This window comes from Theropithecus gelada, chromosome 16, assembly GCF_003255815.1.
Source record: "Theropithecus gelada isolate Dixy chromosome 16, Tgel_1.0, whole genome shotgun sequence".
NCBI classification, from domain to species: domain Eukaryota; kingdom Metazoa; phylum Chordata; class Mammalia; order Primates; family Cercopithecidae; genus Theropithecus; species Theropithecus gelada.
Genome location: NC_037684.1, coordinates 40,938,263 through 40,958,189, shown reverse-complemented (window position 1 = coordinate 40,958,189; position 19,927 = coordinate 40,938,263). Strand labels below are relative to the sequence as shown.

The 19,927-nt window shown below is 43.7% G+C and overlaps 1 protein-coding gene and 1 non-coding gene across 4 annotated transcripts in view; one reads left to right on the top strand and one right to left on the bottom strand.

Moving 5' to 3' along the window:
- PITPNC1 (phosphatidylinositol transfer protein cytoplasmic 1) overlaps positions 1 to 19,927 on the bottom strand; it is a 317,395-nt gene that overhangs the window by 271,824 nt on the left and 25,644 nt on the right. The gene's annotated exons all lie outside the window — the stretch shown is intronic.
- Positions 15,710 to 15,813, top strand: LOC112610502. The gene has a single exon (XR_003116394.1). It is a non-coding gene; the product is annotated as a small nucleolar RNA U13 (small nucleolar RNA).

The window sequence follows — 19,927 nt, the reverse complement described above, 5'->3', positions numbered from 1 at the left end:
AAGAAAGAAAGAAAGAGAAAGAAAGGAGAAAGAAAGAAAGAAAGAAAGAAAGAAAGAAAGAAAGAAAGAAAGAAAGAAAGAAAGAAAGAAAGAAAGAAAGAAAGGAAGGAAGGAAGGAAGGAAGGAAGGAAGGAAGGAAGGAAGGAAGGAAGGAAGGAAGGAAGGAAGGAAGGAGAAAGAGAGAAAGAAAGAAAAGGAAAGAGAGAGAGAAAGAAAAGAAAAGAGAAGAGAAAAAAGAAAAGAAAAGAAAAAAAAGTTTGTCAACCCTCGCCCATAGCAAGGGTTTAGGACTTGAAAAAGCTGTGACCATTTCTGTGGGGTTCATCCTCCCATACCATGAATTGGTGATTCTTCTCTAGAGAGGCCATTTCTTAAGGGGCATATGAAGAGTTGTAAAATGTAACAGGAACACCAATAGGTTTTGGATTGGTGTTAAACCAATTTCAGAGAAGTGCGACTTTCAGGACTGCAAGAAATCTACTTAAAACCTCTTCTGTGAACCTGATCCAGATGTTTCAGCCCTGAATCCAAATGAGGACAGAGATGCCCAAGAAGGAGCATTGCAACTTTCCACTGTGGGACCTGGACTGTGTATTCCCTCCTGGCTTCAGGACAGAAATCTGTAACTGCTCTTGAAGGAGCCACAGAAACACTCTTCTTTGCTTTAACAACTTTCTTCCATTTGTCCTTTGCTCCAGAACTATAGGCTGGAAACCCAGAAAGACATACCTGGGCGCACATCCATCCTTATTCAAATGCAGGTAGACCTTCAGGGAGGCTGAAGCAGGAGGATCGATTAAGCCCAGGAGTGCATGGTTGCAGTGAAGCATGATTTCAGGTAGACCTGCATTTAAATGAGGATGGATTTGCGCCCAGTCATGTCAGTTGAAAATACTAGTAATCAGATTTGAAAATACTAATATTCAGGTTTCACCACCTCTCTATACCAAGACCACATCCTTGCCTTTAGAAAGTCAGGCCAGCTAGGTTGGGTCACCAGGGTGCGCCAGGCAAATATCATCCCCCTCTCCTAAGGTAAGACCCCTGCCAGGCAATGGAGAGTATTTCTCCAACACACCATGCTTCTAATATCTGTCAGAGAAAAGACCTGATTCAACTTGTATCCAGTGATTTGAAAGCCAAACCCAAATCTCAATGTCATTCTGACAATATTTCTATTAAATAAAATCCTCTGTTTCCTTGGGGGCTTTTAAAATCAATCTGCCACAAAAAGCTTCCGAACAAGTTAATAACGCAGATGTGCTGACTCATACTCCCGGCAAGCACTCCTCCATGAAGAAGCAATGGACTTTGTTCAACATATCAAAACAGTTAGCAGTTGAGCTGTAATGCAATTAAAACACAGCTCTTCCTTACCCAATTCTTCCTCATGTTTAAAAAAAAAAAAAAATGCTAGCATACTGAACTCTTGGGAATTACAGAATCAAAATCTCAGATCAGTCCGTCAGAGCCGAACTAACATTTACTAAGTGCATATCACACAGAAGGTACTGAGGAACGTACATACACCACTCTGCAAAGTAGACATTGTTCGAGTAAGCTAGACTGGCGTGGTAGCTCACGCCTTTAATCCCAGCAGTTTGGGAGGCTGAGGTGGGCAGATCACCTGAGGTCAGGAGTTCAAGGCCAGCCTGGCCAACACGGTGAAACCCCGTCTCTACTAAAAATACAAAAATTAGCCGGGTGTAGTAGTCTAGTCCCAGCTACTCGGGAGGCTGAGGCAGGAAAATCGCTTGAACCTGGGAGGTGGAGGTTGCAGTGAGCCAAGATCACACCACTGTGCGCCAGCCTGGGTGACAGAGCAAGGCTCTGTCTCAAAATAAAAACAGAAAAAAAGAAAGAAAGATAGTGAGCAAGCTAGGGGTGTGGTAGGTCACACCTGTGTGTACTTAGGAGGCCAAGGCAAGAGGATGGTTTGAGTCCAGGAGCTCAAGACCAGCCTAGGCAACATAGCAAGACTTCCTCTCTATTTTAAAAGATAAATAATGAGGAAATTGAAGCTTATAGAGTTGAAATGACTTGTCCACGCCTAATAAGACAAAATTGGGATTCCAACTCTGTCTCCAAATCCCTGTCTCTCCATATGCCGCTCACCTCCAACTCTGTGCAATGGTAACTAGACAATGTCAAAGGAATGTATTAATAGCCTCCCTTCCTCCTGGGATGGGCCTGGGAACATGCTGTTTTGTTTTCCCTCTGCCCCTCCTTTTAGTCGTTGGAAGCATATGTTGGCACATCCTTCCTTCAGATGATGTGGTTTAAGCCTTCTTGGGTACAGTCACAATTGAGTCATACTTCCTGCAAGTCACACCAGCTCACCTTGCCTGAGTTCTAAGGGTTCACAGATTCTTGGCTCATCTCACACTGTAAATTTCAACTTCAATTCGAGGTCATTTCCTGTTGGCCTCATGTGTCACCTACATGCATAATTTGTTAATTCCTGGAAGGTCCCTCATTGCCTTGACTATGTTAGAGGGTGAGTCCCATCAAGGAAGGATTTGGTGGCTTACTCGCCGCTGTATTCCCAGAACTTGATAAATATTTACTAAATAAACAGATGCTGCATCTTTGCCACATTTCTGGGAGGTAAGGAAACTAAGACACAGGAAAATTAAGGTTGCTTTTCTATGACCATGCAAGAATGAGGCTTCCTAGAATTGGATGTAAGAACAGCCATAACTGGGGTGAGGGTACCCATCTGAAACAGGAACCAAGCTTTCCCAACACCACACTGTGAAGACTTTGGAATGACAAAAATGGGTTTCAAAAGTTACTATTCTAGCCTGGTGCAGTGGCTCACACCTGCAATCCCAGCACTTTGGGAGGCCAAGGCGGGTGGATCACCTGAGGTCAGGAGTTCAAGACCAGCCTGGCCAACATGGAGAAACCCCATCTCTAGTAAAAATACACAAATTAGCCAGGCGTGGTGATGAGTGCCTGTAATCCCAGCTACTCGGGAGGCTGAGGCAGGAGAACCACTTGAACCCAGGAGGCAGAGGTTGCAGTGAGCTGAGATCGTGACATTGCACTCCAGCCTGGGTGACAAGAGCAAGACTCCATCTCAAAAATAAATACATAAATAAAAGCTACTGTTCTCTGTTTTCAAGTCTCTGGCACCAAGAGAAAAGACATCCATCTTCTGTATGAGCTGTATGTGTGAATGACTCCAACAGGGAGTGAAAAACTAACAGTTCCTGCTCCACCTGCCAAGTTCTCACTAGCACCATCAAGAAGAAAGCTTTCTCTCAGCCTACCTGGAAGGAAGGAAGCCAGGGCAGAATGTGCAGAGATCTCCTGAAATGTCATCTTCTCTTCCTGCACCCAGAAGGACCCTAAAGATCCCCCAAAAGAGACTGGAGCCCAGTATATTCTAGCTAACATGATGGATAATGCATCATTCATGGCTAGTGAAATTCTAAGTAGCTTCATAATGAATTATGCCCCCACATTAGACATTCCTGACTTTCCTTCCACCACATACAGTTGGTATAAGTAAAGGGCTATTGATTGATCAGAAGAAACATTGGAAAGTAAGTCTCAGTGCCAAAACACTAAGTGCTTCTACAACGAGAAAATACACACAAGTCAGGAAAAGGAATGGAAATAAAAACCCAAGTAGAATATAGAAGTGAGGCCGGGCATGGTGGCTCACGCCTGTAATCCCAGCACTTTGGGAGGCCGAGGCAGGCAGTTTACTTGATGCCAGGAGTTCAAGACCAGCCTGGCCAACATAGCAAAACCCCATCTCTACTAAAAATATAAAAATCAGCCAGGCGTGGTGGTGGATGACTGTAATCCCAGCTGCTTAGGAGACTGAGTAAGAGGATCACTTGACCCAAGATGTAGAGGTTGCAGTGAGCTGAGATAGTGCCACTGTGCTCCAGCCTGGCAACAGACCAAGACTGTCAAAAAGACAGAAAGAAGGAAGGAAGGAAGGAAGGAAGGAAGGAAGGAAGGAAGGAAGGAAGGAAGGAAGGAAGGAAGGAAGGAAGGAAGGAAGGAGAAAGGAAAGGAAAGAAGGAAGGAAGGAAGGAAGGAAGGAAAGAGGGAGAGGGAGGGAGAGAGGGAGGGAGGAAGGGAGCAAGGAAGGAAGGAAGAAAGGAAGGAAGGCAGGCAGGCAGGAAGGAAGGATGGAAGGAAGGAAGGAAAAATAGAACTGGCTAATTTCTGTACATCCTCAAGAATTTAGAAATTTGGTCACACATTGAGATTCTTTATTCCAATGCTTCCTGCTGCACCCAGGGGCACGCTAACAGGCTGACTTAGTAATTCCTGAGAACCCTCCACTGGAGGTTTTCAAATCATAATTAATACAAAACATGTCATAAAAAGACTCACTAATCACTGATCACTAAAATATATTCTCTTCCACAGCGTGCCTTTTTTAGTTTCACTCTGAAAAGCACTACTTGTTTCTACCACTCTTCAGGGATCAAAGACGGACTGATGTCAGGCCCAAAATGCACGAAGCAAAATGAGACTATGATTTGTCTCTGATAAGTTTGTGCTTTATGGATGGATAGACACATGTGGATGGTTCTGAAACAAAAGGGTTGTGGTTTTTTTTCTCTCTCTCTCTCTTTTTTTTTTTTTTTTTTGAGACAGGGTATCGCTCTGGGTCTCCAGCCTCACTCAGGCTGGAGTGCAGTGGCACAACCTCAGCTCACTGCAATTTCTGCCTCCCAGGTTTAAGCAATTCTTCTGCCTCAGCCTCCCTAGTAGCTGGGATTACAGGTGAGTGCCACCATGTCTGGCTAATTTTTGTATTTTTAGTAGAGATGGGGTTTCGCCATGTTGGCCAAGCTGGTCTCAAACTCCTGACCTCAAGCGATCCGCCCGCATCAGCCTCCCAAAGTGCTCGGATTATAGGCTTGAGCCACTGCACCTGGCCTGTTTAATTTATTTTTTCTAATGAGTCGGTTTATTCTGTAATTCAGGGAAAAGAGTGTCTCCCCTTTCTTGGAATTTTCCTGATACCCTACTTAAGGTCAAAACTAGAAAGCGTCCCAAGTAGGTAGGGAATACGGACCAGCTCTTACATTAAAGAAGGTACTGAACCCACCATACTTGAAGCAATGATAGAGAAGGATCTTCGAGCCTGGCACTGCAACTTGAAATGATGTTTCCTGGATAAATATTAGTAGGAAACGCATCATGTCTGTGTCCTACTCCAGAAATAGGAAACTTCTAGAATCCGTGCCAGTGTGGTGGAACTGATGGAACCATTGGAAGAGCTTCCATTTCTCCACCACATGTACCTACTTTCCCCCTCACTCCCTGCTCTTGCCTCTTTGCCAACCCCTGTTGCCATCTTTCTGCTTTCTCATTTTTTCTCTCCCTTCCTCCTTCTCCCCCAAGCATGCTTTTACTTATAGTCGAAAGCCACAGTCTCTGCTTAATGTCACTGAATGTTAATCTAGACCAAGAGGTTGCTGTCCTCTGTGCCTTACCTGGGGAGCTTTCATAAAAGTAACCAGTGGTAGCTTTGTAATATCAAGCCAAACCTAAGAAGCACAAAGTTCTCACAGGCTGAGTGATTTCTGAACATTACCCAAGTCGTCACCAGTGTCCATTTTCTCTAGTCAAGCGCATTCATTTTCATCATGATTTTATTAAGCAAAATTCAGGCCCGGTGGGGTGGCTCATGGCCAGGCAGAGTGGCTCACGCCTGTAATCCCGGCATTTTGGGAGGCCGAGGCAGGCGAACCACCTGAGGTCAGGAGTTTGAGACCAGCCTGGCCAACATGGTGAAATCCCATCCCTACTAAATATATGAAAATTAGCCAGGCGTGATGGTGGGTGTCTGTAATCCCAGCTACTCGGGAGGCTGAGGCAGAAGAATCGCTTGAACCCAGGAGGCGGAGGTGGCAGTGAGCCGAGACGTACCACTGCACTCCAGCCTGGGTGACAGAGCGAAACTCCATCTCAAAAAAAAAAAAAAAAATCCTAATATGCCCCTATCCTTAGCTGTTGATTTGTTTTTTTTTTTTTGCTTCCCTCCCCGCAGCAACACAGTTTCACAGAACATGGAGAAATCTACCTACCTACCCAAAGAATGAAAACTACAATTCTCTTGTGATAGGAACTTTTTGCATGAAACACTGAAATTCCATTTTCTCCCATCGTTTATTTTTGGGTCAGTTTTTACTTACTAAGCAAAGTTAGAATATTCCATTTAAATGTAAAACTGTCTTCTCCCATGACTGGCAGAGCAGCACTGCCATAAGCAGACCAATTGAACAAGTTAGAAATTTGGTCTCCAATAAAAATAGGTATTGGGAGTTTTATATAGTCACAAGGCAATAAGCAGATCTTAATCTACTGCCTAACCATCTCCTGAGAATACAGTCATGTGCCTGGGAGCCTTAAAGATCCAAATCATCTGTCGGTAAAAGGATTTATGACATACACTTCCAAGGAAAGAATATCCCAATATGCTGCCTTGTTCCACTGACTTTTTTCCTTCCAGACAGGGCCTTGCTCTGTTACCCAGGCTGGAGTACAGTGGCACGAACACAGCCCACTGCAGCCTGGACCTCCTGGACTCAAGTGATCCTCCCATCTCAGCCTCCCAAGTAGCTGGGACTACAGATGCGCGCCACCACACCCAGCTAATTTTTTTTCAAATTTTTCGTAGAGACGGGGTGTTACCATGTTGTCCATGCTGGTCTCAAACTCCTGGGCTCAAGTGATCCTCCTGCCTCAGCCTCCCAAAGTGCTGGGATTACAGACATGAGCCACTGCACCCAGCCTCCATTGACTTCAAGCAGTCAGAGCTCCCATGTCTGAGGGAAACCTCTTCAATTGTACCAGCTGCAAAGGTGTGCTACTGGGAAACAGCTGATTGAGAAATAACTTAAGAGCTGTGCAAATATAAATATGACCCACAGCAAAGAATATCAGAATTTTACAGAAAATACAAGAGATTCAATTCAGGCCTTTAAACACTACAGATCTGCAGGACAATGGAAAAGACTCAGGGAGGCTGGCAACCACGAAATTATATGTAGGTTAAATTACCTCTGCCTCTCTTTCCTTGCTGACACCATCGTGGGCTCAAGAATCAAGAGGGTGCTGAATGTGGACCTGGTGCAGCTGCTCACACCTGTAATCTCAGCACTCTGGGAGGCCGAGGCAGGAGGATCGCTTGAGGCCAGGAGTTTGAGACCAGCCTGGACAAACATAGCAAGACCTGTCTCTACAAAACAATGTAAAAATTTAGCCAAGCATGGTGGCATGTGCCTGCAGTCCTAGCTACTAGGCTGAGGCAGGAGGATCACTCGAGCCCAGGAATTCAAGGCTTCAGTAAGCTATGATCATGCCACTGTACTCCAGCCTGGGTGACAGAGCAAAACCATGTCTCAAAAAAAATTTTTTTAAAGAGAATGCTGAATGTTGGCCGGGCGCGGTGGCTCATACCTGTAATCCCAGCACTTTGAGAGGCCGAGGCGGGCTGATCACCTGAGGTCGGGAGTTTGAGACCAGCCTGACCAACATGGAGAAACCCCACCTCTACTAAAACTACAAAATTAGCCGGGCGTGATGGCGAATGCCTGTAATCCCAGCTACTCGGGAGGCTGAGGCAGGAGAATCGCTTGAACCTGGGAGGCGGAAGTTGCGGTGAGCCGAGATTGCACCACTGCACTCCAGTCTGGGCAACAAGAGCGAAACTCCATCTCAAAAAAAAAAAAAAAAAAAAGAGAGAGAGAGAGATAATGCTGAATGTTGTGACCATTTCCTTTTAAGGGCACTGAGCGCTGATATAAGTTATTCTTGAATGGTGACATAGGTGCCAAATTGCATAAAAGAGGAATGTGGTTCAGCAAAAATTGCACTTCTCAAATATGCCAGGACCCTACCCCAGTGCAACAGCATCCCTGCACCTGGGAACCAGGATAAGAGGTGGGGGCCAAGGGATGCAGGCAGAAATACGCTGCGTCTGCCATCTGACAGTGGGTGAAATATACAATGCTCCATTGTAAATAAAATAGCAATACATGGGCTGGGCACGGTAGTTCACGCCTATAATCCCAGCACTTTGGGAGGCCGAGGCACGAGGATCACTTGAGGTCAGGAGTTCGAGATCAGCCTGGACAAAATGGTGAAATCCCGTCTCTACTAACAACACAAAAATTAGCCAGGTATGGTGGCTGGCACCTATAATCCTAGCTACTTAGGAGGCTGAAGCAGGAGAACGGCTTGAACCTGGGAGGCAGAGGTTGCAGTTGCAGCGAGCCGAGATTGCACCACTGCACACCAGCATGGGCAACAGAGCAAGACTCTGTCTTTAAAAAAAAAAAAAAAAAAAAAAAAACAATACATGTAAACAAGGAAAGGGAGATTTAAATTTACGTACAAAAAAAGGACCAAGTCTTATGTCTAAAATTAAGTGAATTTTTCAGTAAGTACCTGGGTCCGTAAGACTCCAGTCATTAGCCACCCGCCACATGCTATTTTCCATATGAATCTATACATAACAGCGGTAATGCCGTGCCTTTAATTTTTACAATTGTTCTTCAACCTAACGAGCAAAGAAGAATGAAGAATGGCAGTACATTTTTACACGTGTAGTAAATATAAACCATACTCAGGTTTTTTTTTTTTTAAGGCAAGCGTGATTTTCAAAAGTCACTGTTTTCATTCTGAAAGACATGACTCTTGCATATTTCTCAAGTCTAAGTTGGAATTTTATCACTGTTGACCAAATCATCTAGATGAAAGAAGAAAGAAGAGTACAACATGATCTTCAGAAAATGTTATAAAGCTTCAGGTAGAATAAAGTTAGAATGAGTTTCTGGGTTCCAAAAGATGTAACATTTTAGATTTCATTTATTAAGGGCATCGCCAAGGCCATTATATAACCATGTCCACGTAATTGTAATAGCCAACATTCCATTAACTCTGATTTTTGAGAGAACCAAGGCAATAAAAAGAAGCAATATTAAAAGTTAACTACATAGTACATTTGGGGAACAGTGGTTTGATTTGGCCAGAGCCCAGGACACAAGGGAAGGGCAGAGGATGAGGCTGAACAGAGTCAGTCTAGGCGGACTTTAAATGTCAGACAAAGGGGCTTAGACTCGTAATATAAAAGAGGCTATGCTGACCTAAAGGACTTGGAGATGATGACGTGGGTCTTGTTAGGAAACTTACAATCTAATGGGAGTGACACCTAGAGAGGGTCCTGAGCTACAGAAGGGCAGGAGAGAAATGAAGTATGATGGGGAAGATGAGAAAAACCTTTCCTGGGAATGTGGCATTTCAGTTGGACCCTGAAGGGTAGGTAGAATTTTGACAACAGTAGATGGCAACAAACAGCATAACAGATCAAGAGAATGTGCAAAGAGGTCAGGCATGAGAGCTCATGCCTGTAATCCCAGCACTTTGAGAAGCTGAGGAGGGTGGATGGCTTGAGTTCAGGAGTTCGAGACCAGCCTGGTGAACATGATGAAACCCTGTCTCTACAAAAAGTACAAAAATTAGCCGGGCCTGGTGGCACACACCTGTAGTTTCAGCTACTCAGGAGGCTGAAATGGGAGAATCGCTTGAACCCAAGAGGCAGAGGTGGCAGTGAGCCAAGATCACACCACTGTACTATAGCCTGGATGACAAAGCAAGACCTTGTCTCAAAAAATAGAAATAAAGAATGTGCAAAGACAGAGAAACAGGAAAACTCTATAAAACACACTCAGAAACTGATGAGTATTTCAATTCCACTGGACCTTCCCCTTTGTCCCAGATATTCTCTATTGACATGGCATTGATTGTGATTTGTCATTATTCTTATCTGTATTTATTTTGTGTTGTTTACTGTCTGTTTCAACCCCTGGGGGTTGACAAACTTTAAACAAAAAAGTCAGATTGTAAGTATTTTTGGCTTTGCACACCATATGGCTTCTGTGACCACTACTCAACTCAGCCATTGTAACACAAAAGCAGCCATAGGCAATACCTTGAGTGTGCCCGTGTTCCAATAAAACCTTATTTACAAGAGGTGATGGGCTGGAATTGGCCCTTGGAATGCAGTTTGCAGACCTTTAGAATTTTACATATGTATAATTTTCCAGAATTTTATATACATAGATGCATATAGTATATATGGGGAGAGGGCTTTTTTCATTTGGCATAATTATTTTTAAATTCCTGCATGTTGTATGTATAAATAGTTCATTCCTTTTCACTGCCGAATAGTATTCCATTGAAAGGATATACCACAATTGTTTGATGCATTCACCTATTGGTGGGCATCTGGATTGTTTCCAGGTTTTGGGTATTCTAAACAAAGCAGGCACAGTTGCTTTTAATTTCTGCCTTTACTCTTTGGTAACTCCTCCCATGTTCTCTTTCAACAGTGCCTCTTACTTGGCCATGGTTTGAAAACTGGTAAGGCTAGGTTGAGGGTATACAGGAGTCCATCACACCATTCTGCCTATTTTTTTTTTTTTTTCCCCAGTTGAAACTCATTTCCCTTTTATTAAAGTCCAAGTTACCATTGTATGGTTTGGTATGTAATAAAGAAAAAGGTGTTCAAATAAGGTAACATGTTATCATCAGCATTTCCAGGGAACTGTTTACAATCAAGTAGCAATACCAATAAATCCTTGGGACGCTTGTCCATGGGGTTTACACTTTGTCCAAGCCCAGGTCCTCTGAAGTGGAGATTCCCAATTCATTTAAAGTTGGTCTGAGTTCCTGGATGACATCGAGGTAGATTTTTCTTATGAGGTCCTGCACTGTCCTTAACAACCTCTAGGATGCAAACTGCCCTAGCAAAAGCATTGAACTGTCTGTATGCCTGCAAAGCAACATCAATGATTTGGGGTTCTGGAACCAGATCATAGCCAGCAAGCGTGTTCAATTATTTATGCAGTTCCCAGGTGTCTATCTCTGGCTTGTTGAAGCATGTCATCCAGCATGCATCAAACTCCTCAGGTGCCTCATATGAACCACGGAAGCAGCAGCAAACTGACTGGATAGTGGTGGTGGGGATAGAAGTGCAGGAGGCCTCAGGGCCTGGGCACAGCAGCAGAGAACAATGGCCAGCATGACAGCAATGAGGACACACAGGCTGAGCCTAGAGAGAAGCCCCATTCTCTCTATTTTTCATATAGCCTTAAACTTTTCCATACTAAAGAAGGAAGGAAAGAAAGAAGGAAGGAAGGAAGGAAGGAAGGAAGGAAGGAAGGAAGGAAGGAAGGAAGGAAGGAAGGAAGGAAGGAAGGAAGGAAAGAAATAAAGCACATTATAAAGTGCTTTTTCTTGACAGTATTGCCATACTAAAAATATTCAGTAATTCTGTAGCTAAGCTAATGGGTCAAACTTGGGGGCTTTATTTGAAGAACGTTTAAGTGTAATTCCCATATAATACTATAATCATGGAGAGCGTTTGCTAAAAATACAAATTCTTTGTGCTATCCTCAGAACTACTGAATCAAGATCTACCACTCAAGTCATTCTTACGAGCAAGCAGGTTGGAAAACTGGAAAACACTGAATTCTCTTTCTGGATGATCTAACCTCCAATTTAGTTTCATATCAGAAAAAGAGGAACAAGAAATTTAATTCCTAATGTAATCTCTTTCTATTCCTATCTTTCCATTTCTCCTCCATCATTCTCAGATTCTCAAAAACACCGAAGGTATTATCTGGCAGCCAACTCATTACGGGGGAAAAAACAGTAATAAGGAGACGATTGATAAGAACTAGAAAGTAACTTGCAAATGGGAAACATAAGGAAAAAGGAAGTTAAGTATAAAGAGAAATATGAAGGCCAGGGCACGGTGGTTCACGCCTGTAATCCCAGCACTTTGGGAGGCTGAGCGGGCGGATCACCTGTGCTCAGAAGTTCAAGACCAGCCTGGACAACATGGAGAAATCCTGCCTCTACTAAAAATACAAAATTGCCGGGCGTGGTGGCAGGTGCCTGTAATCCCAGCTTCTCGGGAGGCTCAGGCAGGATAATCACTTGAACCCGGGAGGCGGAGGTTGCGGTGAGCCGAGGTCACACCACTGCACTCCAGCCTGGACAACAAGAGTGAAATTCTGTCTCAAAAAAAAAAAAAAGATAAATATGTAAGAAGGTGAAACAGCAGACCTTGTCATGTTCTGATTTCTTCTCTTTCAGGTTAAATCAGGGCTTATTTAAGGTAAGGTCACAGCAATCAAGAGCCTAATCACAGAGATGAGGGATGAGGTCTTTGAGATTTTAACCTAGTCTCTAGTCGAGTTGGAGAACTTGGCTAATTCCAAGGCTCCTGGAGCTTGTGCCATCAGCACCTAGTTTTGTCAGTACAGTATCTACATGGAATTTTGACCCCCATGTTTCTCATCCCCCCTAGAAAAATTACCCAATCCTCAGCACACATTAAACCCTGCCCCAGGCTCCAGGCCAAGTCCTGCGCTCAGTTTGGAAAGGTTTATTTGTAGGAGTAGTATTAATGGCTATTTACTAAGTCCCTACTGAGGGCCAGGCAAGGGTGAGGCACTTCCATATGTGATCTGAATCTCAGGCTTCTTATTTTATAAATAAGGAAACTGTGGTCACAAACAATTCCATTGACTTGCCTAAGGTCATAAAAGAAAGATAGTATGAGGTTGAAATGAAGATTAGAAACCAAGCCTGTTTGACTCCCCAAACCATGGTTTTTCTAGAAGAAGTACAGTACCATGGGAAGGGAGCTTGGAGTCTGGAGCCAGAGTATCTGGGTTCAAACCCTGGCTCTGCCACTTCCCTGTCTGTGCCTCACTTTCCCATTTGTAACACAGGAACAGTAACCAAATCTACTTCACAGGATTGTTGTGTAGATTAAACAAATTAATACACATAAGTGCTTAGCCCTTATTAAGTACCCCCAGGATGACAGTTATTATTACTCTCTGTATGAGGAATAAGGAGCAAGTCCATCTAGCTCTGATCTCATACCCCAGTTATGATAACCAATCATAACATTTCCTTGTTCCTGACGCCAAGTTGCCTACTGGTCTTCAGGTTCCCGTTTCTTTAACACAGGGCCTGGTGACCTACTAGGACACAGGTTCCCTTGGGCCTGGGGCATCTTGTCAGTTTCTCCTTTCTCCTGCCCTTACTCCTGCCTCATAAGTGGCATTCTGTCCCTGGGCCCCAGCTCCCAGGTGAAGCACTTTCCAACATGCTTCTCTGCCAGGCAGGCTGCCCACCTCCCCACCCACCTTCCAGGAGCATTTCTTTACCTCCTGTTGGCCATCCCTGGTGACCTGTGTGCTGTGCTTTCCAGGACAACTCGCTTTCTTTATAAGCTGTAGATTTGCCCCACTCCAGAGAGAATTTCCAACTCTTTCAAGGTTCTGAGCACTACTGGCCCAATTCTGCATCCTTCAACCTTTTCATATGATACTATTGAATAAGATCATGAAATAGGGTAGGTGTCTCATCATTATGGGCAGGATTCTGTCTTAGCGTAACCACTGTATGCTAATAGGTGAGTACCAAGAAAAGGGAGCACTCCTACCTCCCTTTCATACTCTGTCAACTGCTCTTTTTTTTTTTTTTTTTTTTTTGAGATGGAGTCTCACTCTGTCGCCCACGCTGGAGTGCAGTGGTGCAATCTCGGCTCACTGCAACCTCCACCTCCCGAGTTCAAGCAGTTCTCTGCCTCAGCCTCCCAAGTAGCTGGGATTACAGGTGCCCACCACCACGCCCAGCTAATTTTTTATTTTTAGTAGAGACAGGGTTTCACCAACTTGGCCAGGCTTGTCTTGAACTCCTGACCTCGTGATCCACCCGCCTCGGCCTCCCAAAGTGCTGGGATTACAGGTGTGAGCCACCCAGCCCAGTCCAACTGCTCTGTTATACTTGCTCCAGATCCTAGGTAAGAGAGCAATAGTAGACTGGTGTGATGTTGCTTTAATTAACACACAGACTCACCTACTAATAGCAAAAACCTTCACCAGGACGGTGCGGTCAGTGGCTCACCCCTGTAATCCCAGTGCTTTGTGAGGCCACAGTGGGAGGATCGCTTGAGCCCATGAGTTCAAGACCAGCCTGGGCAACATAGCAAGACATCATCTCTACAAAAAAAAAAAAATCAAAAAAATTAGCTGGGTGTGGCAGTGCACACCTGTGGTCCCAGCTACTCAGGAGGCTGAGGTGGGAGGATCACTTGGGATTGGGAGGTCGCGGCTGCAGTGAGCTGTGATTGCGCCACTGCACTGCACTCCAGCCTGGGTGACAGAGTGAGACCCTGTCTGAAAAACAAACAAATCAGCCAAAGACCTGTTTAAGCTCCACATTAATATTTTAAAATGTAAAGAGATAGTTAAGTCTTCGCTGTGAAAAAATAAAATAAATTAAACAAAACAAAGAGATACTAATTGCATACTACGTTCTCAAGCTATTGGCCTTTTACTTGTTTAATTCTTGCTAATAAAATATCAGAGGCCTAAAAGGCAAATTTCACTTGCAAATACCACTTGTTTCTTTTTAGTAATGACTTTTTTCAATGAGAGACAGAACAAACACAATGCTTAAAACTGTTTTCCAAAATGTAATTCTGACACATCGCTGATAGGAGCGTAAGTATGCCAATTGCTTTGGAAAACACGTGCACGCACTACACTTCTAGGCGCATACCCTGGAGAGAAACTCACGCATACACGTTCAACTGAGTTCAGAGCAACAGTGTTCATAATAGCAACCTCTGGAAACAACCCAATCTGTATGGAGCAAAGAATAAATACATACATCATGGCAGATTTATACAAAGGATACTATTTTTTAGCCATAAAGAAGTGAATGATTTGGGCCGGGCACAGTGGCTCATGCCTGTAATCCCAGCACTTTGGGAAGCCAAGGTGAGTGGATCATTTGAGGTCAGGAGTTTGAGACCAGCCTGGACGACATGGTGAAACCCCACCTCTACTAAAAGTACAAAATTAGCAGGGTGTGGTGGCGCGCGCCTGTAATCCCAGCTACTTGGGGGGCTAACACAGGAGAATCACTTGAACCCAGGAGGTGGAGGTTGCAGTGAGCCAAGATCGCGCCACTGCACTCCAGCCTAGGCGACAGAGTGAGACTCCATCTCAAAAAAAAAAAAAAACTTGGCCAGGTGCGGTGGCTCACGCCTGCAATCCCAGCACTTTCGGAGGCCAAGGCGGGTGGATCACCTGAGGTCGGGAGTTCAAGACCAGCCTGACCAACATGGGGAAACCCCATCTCTACTAAAAATACAAAAATTAGCCAGGCATGGTGACGCATGCCTGTAATCCCAGCTACTCGAGAGGCTGAGGCAGGAGAATCGCTTGAATCCAGGGGGCAGAGGTTGCGGTGAGCTGAGATCGTGCTATTGCACTCCAGCCTGGGCAAAAAGAGCAAACCTCTGTCTCAAAAAAAAAAAAAGTTTGATCCTAGGCCAGGCAAGGTGACTCACACGTGTAATCCTAGCACTTTGGGAGGCCGAGTTGGGCGGATTGCCTGAGCTCAGGAGTTCAAGGCCAGCCTGGGCAACATGGTGAAACTCTGTCTCTACTAAAACTACAAAAAAATTAGTTGGGCGTGGTGGTGAATGTCTATAATCCCAGCTACTGGGAGGCTGAGGCAGAAGAATACCTTGAACTGGGGAGGCAGAGGCTGCGTTGAATCATGACTGCCCCACTGCACTCCAGCCTGGGCAACAGAGCGAGACTCTGTCTCAAAAAATAAAATAAAACTTTTGACCCTTTTGTGGTTCACAAGCACAGAGACTGGGTTTTCACACTCATGTGTGAGATGTGCCTCTCTCAAACCTTATTATGACATCAGCACATTGCCTATCTGATGTAAAAAATAATTTATTTTAGATTTTTTTTTTTTTTTTTAGATGGAGTTTTGCTCTTGTTGCCCAGGCTGGACGTGATCTCGATTCACACAACTTCCACCTCCTGGGTTCAAGCGATTCAGGCTGATGCCTCAGCCTCCCGAGTAGCTGGGATTACACGCACCTGGCTAATTTTATATTTTTAGTAAAGACAGGGTTTCTGCATGTTGGTCAGGCTGGTCTCAAACTCCTGACCTCAGGTGATCTGCCCAGCTCAGGCTCCCGAAGTGCTGGGATTACAGGTGTGAGCCACCACGCCGGCCTTATTTTAGTTTTTTTAAATTTAAAACTTTTGTGTTTTAAAGGTCACTATGAAAAAGTGAAAAGACAACCCACAGAATGGAAGAAAATGTTTGTAAATCAAATATTTGATGGGGGTCTAGCATCAAGAACATATGAGGAAGTTTTACAACTCAACAATAGAAGACATGTAACCCAACTGAAAACTAGACAAAGGATTTGAACAGAAATTTATTCAAAGAAGATATACAAATTGCTGGTAGATTAAAAGATTTCCAACATGATTCGTCATTAGGGAAATGCAAATCAAAACCACAATGAGATATCACTTCACACCTACTAGAATGGCTAGGACCAAAAAGACAGAAAGTACACTGCTGGCCAGGATGCAGCGAAACTGGAACCGTCGTACACTGTAGGTGGGAATGTAAAACGGTGCAGGCACTGTGGAAAACAGTTTGGCAGTTCCTCAAAAACCTAAACATAGAATTACATATGACCCAGCAATTCCACCCCTAGGTATATGTCCCAAAGAATTGAAAACAAGTGATTAAATAAAAGCTTGTACGTGAATGTTCATAGCAGCATTGTTCATAATAGCCAAAAACTGGAAACAACCCAAATGTCCAATAATATAAATATTGTATATCCATGCAATCAAACATTATTAAGCCATGAGGCCAGGCATGGTGGCTCACACCTGTAATCCCAGCGATTTAGGAGGAAGAGATGGAGGGATCAATTGAGGCCAGGAGTTCGAGACCAACCTGGCCAACATGGTGAAACCCTGCCTCTACTAAAAATACAAAAATTAGCCGGGCGTGGTGGCACACATCTGTAATCCCAGTTACTCGGGAGGCTGAGGCGGGAGGATCTCTTGAACCTGGGAGGCGGATGTTGCAGGGGGCTGAGATCGCACCAAAGCACTCCAGCCTGCTAGACAGAGCGAGACTTTATCTCAAAAAACAAACAAACAAAAATCTTATATATATAATTAAGCCATGAAAAGGAATGAAGTACTTACTGCTTCATGCTCCAACACGCACTTTTATTAAACATTATGCTAAGCAAAAGAAGCCAAACATGAAGGTCACACATTGTATGATTCCATTTACATGAAATGTCTAGAACAGGCAAATCCGTAAGGATAGAAAGTATAGATTAGTAGCTATCAGTGGTTGGGGAAACCGGGAAATGGGGAGTGTCTGCCAATGGATATGAGGTTTCTTTTGGGAGTAGTGAAAATATTCTAGAATTAGCCAAGCAAGGTGACACACACCTGAAATCCAGCTACTCAGGAGGCTGAGGCAGGAGAATTGCTTGAGCCCAGGAGTTCAAAGCTGAAGTGCGTGATGATCGCGCCTGTGAAAAGCCACTGTACTCCAGCCCAGGCAACACAGCAAGACCCAATCTCCAAAAAAGGAAAAGAAAATATTCTAGAATTGAATAGTGGTGATGGGTGCATAACCTTAAGAATACTAAAATCCAGGGATCTGTACATTTGTTTAAAAGAATTAATTTTGTGGCATGTGAATGATATCTCTTTGAAAATTTACTAGGAAAAAATAGCAAGTTATTGAAAACTAAATCCTCTATAATGCCATATGTATAGAAGGTCTGGGATCAAGAAGAGGCGTATACAAAATGTTGAATAGGGGCCAGGCATGGTGGCTTACGCTTGTAATCCCAGCACTTTCAGAGGCCAAGGCGGGAGGATCACCTGAGCTCAGGAGTTCAAGACTAGCCTAGGCAACATGATGAAACCCCATCTCTACTAAAGATACAAAAAATTGCCAAGATAAGCCTAAGCCAAAAGAACAAAGCTGGAGGCATCACGCTACCTGATGCCTATACTATACTACAAACTATACTACAAGGCTACAGTAACCAAAACAGCATGGTACTGGTACCAAAACAGAGATATAGACCAATAGAACAGAACAGAGCCTTCAGAAATAATACCACACATCTACAGCCATCTGATCTTTGACAAACCTGACAAACACAAGAAATGGGGAAAGGATTCCCTACTTAATAAATGGTGCTGGGAAAATTGGCTAGCCATAAGTAGAAAGCTGAAACTGGATCCTTTCCTTACTCCTTATACGAAAATTAATTCAAGATGGATTAGAGACTTAAATGTTAGACCTAAAACCATAAAAACCCTAGAAGAAAACCTAGGTAATACCCTTCAGGACATAGGCATGGGCAAGGACTTCATGTCTAAAGCACCAAAAGCAATGGCAACAAAAGTCAAAATTGACAAATGGGATCTAATTAAACTAAAGAGCTTCTGCACAGCAAAAGAAACTACCGTCAGAGTGAACAGGCAACCTACAGAACGGGAGAAAATTTTTGCAATTTACTCATCTGACAAAGGGTTAATATCCAGAACCTACAAAGAACTCAAACAAATTTACAAGAAAAAAACAACCCCATCAAAAAGTGGGCAAAGGATATGAACAGACACTTCTCAAAAGAAGACATTTATACAGCCAACAGACACATGAAAAAATGCTCATCATCACTGGCCATCAGAGAAATGCAAATCAAAACCACAATGAGATACCATCTCACATCAGTTAGAATGGCAATCATTAAAAAGTCAGGAAACAACAGGTGCTGGAGAGGATGTGGAGAAATAGGAACACTTTTACACTGTTGGTGGGACTGTAAACTAGTTCAACCATTGTGGAAAACAGTGTGGCGATTCCTCAAGGATCTAGAACTAGAAATACCATTTGACCCAGCCATCCCATTACTGGGTATATACCCAAAGGATTGTAAATCATGCTGCTATAAAGACACATGCACACATATGTTTATTGTGGCAATATTCACAATAGCAAAGACTTGGAATCAACCCAAATGTCTATCAGTGACAGACTGGATTAAGAAAATGTGGAACATATACACCATGAAATACTATGCAGCCATAAAAAAAGGATGAGTTTGCGTCCTTTGTAGGGACATGGAGGCAGCTGGAAACCATCATTCTCAGCAAACTATCGCAAGAACAGAAAACCAAACACCGCATGTTCTCACTCATAGGTGGGAATTGAACAACGAGATCACTAGGACACAGGAAGGGGAACATCACACATCGGGGCACATTGTGGGGAGAGGGGAGGGGGGAGGGATAGCATTAGGAGATACACCTAATGTAAATGATGAGTTAATGGGTGCAGCACACCAACATGGCACACATATACATATGTAACAAACCTGCACGTTGTGCACATGTACCCTAGAACTTAAAAGTATAAAAAAAAACCAAAATACAAAAAATTAGCTGAGCATGGTAGAGCATGCCTGTAATCCCAGCTACTCGGGAGGCTGAGGCAGGAGAATTGCTTGAACCCAGAAGGCAGAGGTTGCAGTAAGCTGAGATCATGACACTGCACTCCTGCCTGGGCAACAGAGCAAAGACCCTGTCTCAAAAAAAACAGAAAGAAAGAAAATGTTGAATACACTCATAACATTCTACTTATTAAACAGGACAATAGATTTATGGGTAAATTGATTCATACCTGTGCAACATTCAATAAAAAATAAAAATTTTAAAACAGCAATATGTTTTTCTTGTTTTTTAAGCCACGATCAACACAGAATTAAATCTGAATTTTTTTTTTTTTTTTTTTTTTTTGAGACAGGGTCTTGCTCTGTCACTCAGGCTGGAGTACAGTGGCGCAATCATAGCTCACTGCAGCCCTGAACTCCCAGACTCAAGTGATCCTCGCACCTCAGCCTCCCCAGTAGCTGGGATTACAGTCATGAGCCACTGCACCCGTCCCTAAATCCGAATTTTTTGTTTTGAAACAGAGTCTCACTCTGTTG